Consider the following 1,807-nt stretch of genomic DNA (forward strand, 5'->3'; position numbering starts at 1 on the left):
CTTGATCTTAGAGCACAAGCCATTGCTGTTCTGTTCAGGAATTTTTCTCCTGTGCCCATATCTTCGAGGCTTTTCCCCACTTTCTCCTCTATAAGTTTTAGTGTCTCTGGTTTTATGTGAAGTTCCTTGATCCAATTAGACTTGAGCTTTTTACAAGGAGATAAGAATGGATTAATTCACATTCTTCTACATGCTAACCACCAGTTGAGACTGCACCATTTGTTGAAAATGCTGTCTTTTTTCCACTGGATGGTTTTAGCTTCTTTGTCAAAGATCAAATGACCATAGGTGTGTGGGTTCATTTCTGGGTCTTCAAGTCTATTCTTTTGATCTATCTGTCTGTCACTGTACCAGTACCATGCAGTTTGTATCACAATTGTTCTGTATTACAGCTTGAGGTCAGGCATGGTGATTGTACCAGAGGTTCTTTTATTGTTGAGAATAGTTTTTGCTATTTTAGGTTTTTTGTTATTCCAGATGAATTTGCAAATTTCCCCTTTCTAACTCTGTGAAGAATTGAGTTGGAATTTTGATGGGGATTGCATTGGATCTGTAGATTGCTTTCAGCAAGAGAACTATTTTTACTATATTAATCCTGTCAATCCATGAGCATGATATGCGCTGTCCATGATATACCCTCACTGATAAGTGGATATTAGGCCAGAAACTTAGAATACCCAATATACAATTTGTAAAACACATGAAACTCAAGAAAGAAGACCAAAGTGTGGATACTTCATTCCTCCTTGGAATGGGGAACAAAATACCCATGGAGGGAGTTACAGAGACAAAGTTTGGAGCTGAGACACAAGGAAGGACCATCCAGAGACCGCCCCACCCAGGGATCCATCCCATAAACAGCCACCAAACCCAGACACTATTGCATATGCCAGCTAGATTTTGCTGACAGGACCCTGATATAGCTTTCTCTTGTGAGGCTATGCCAGTGCCTGGCAAATACAGAATGTTCACAGTCATCTATTGGATGGAACCCAGGGCCCCCAATGGAGGAGCTAGAGAAAGTACCCAAGGAGCTGAAGGGGTCTACAACCCTATAGGAGGAACAACAATATGAACTAACCTGTATCCCCAGAGCTCGTGTCTCTAGCTGCATATGTAGTAGAGGATAGCCTAGTTGGCCATCATCGGGAGGAGAGGCCCTTGGTCTTGGGAAGATTATATGCTCCAGTACAGGGGAATACCAGGGCCAGGAAGCAAGAGTGGGTGGATTGGGGAGCAGGGTGGGGGGAGGGTATAGAAGCCTTTAGTGGTAGGATTTGAAATGTAAATGAAGAAAATGCCTTTTTAAAAAAAATGACAGACATAACTTCTTTGCTCTCTGCCGCTTACTGATGTACATATGACACAGCAGGCACATCTGCAATGCCTCTAGGAGTAGGTACTTTTGTTTTTTGAGCTTCTAATATAATCATATTATTTCCCCTTCTCCTTCCTCCCTCCTAATTCTCCCATGTACCTTTCCCTGGATCATACTTGCTCTCTTTCCCAGTTCCCATGGCCTTTTAACAAAATGTTTTGTGTGTGTGTGAGTGAGTGAATGCGTGTGTGACACAATCTCACAGCAAAATCTCTCTTCCCTCAGTTCTTACAATCTTTCCATCCCCTCCACTGCAATGATCCCTGAGCTTTAGGTATAGGGGTCTTTACTTATTTTTAGTTTGGAAGACATATATAAATATGAGAGTCCTAAAGTCTCTATTGTTGTGTCAAGACCTACGTTGCCTTTTATGGCCTTTATCATTAATTTTTTGAAATTATATACTCCAATACCTGGGACATAGAGTTT

At 41.5% G+C, this 1,807-nt stretch overlaps 1 pseudogene; it reads right to left on the minus strand.

Annotated features, from left to right (window-relative positions):
* Positions 1-1,285: 1,285 nt before the first annotated feature.
* On the minus strand, positions 1,286-1,400 carry LOC115062953 (annotated as a pseudogene).
* Positions 1,401-1,807: the final 407 nt, after the last annotated feature.

The sequence above is a fragment of the Mus pahari genome, chromosome 1 (assembly GCF_900095145.1).
Source record: "Mus pahari chromosome 1, PAHARI_EIJ_v1.1, whole genome shotgun sequence".
In the NCBI taxonomy this organism is placed as follows: domain Eukaryota; kingdom Metazoa; phylum Chordata; class Mammalia; order Rodentia; family Muridae; genus Mus; species Mus pahari.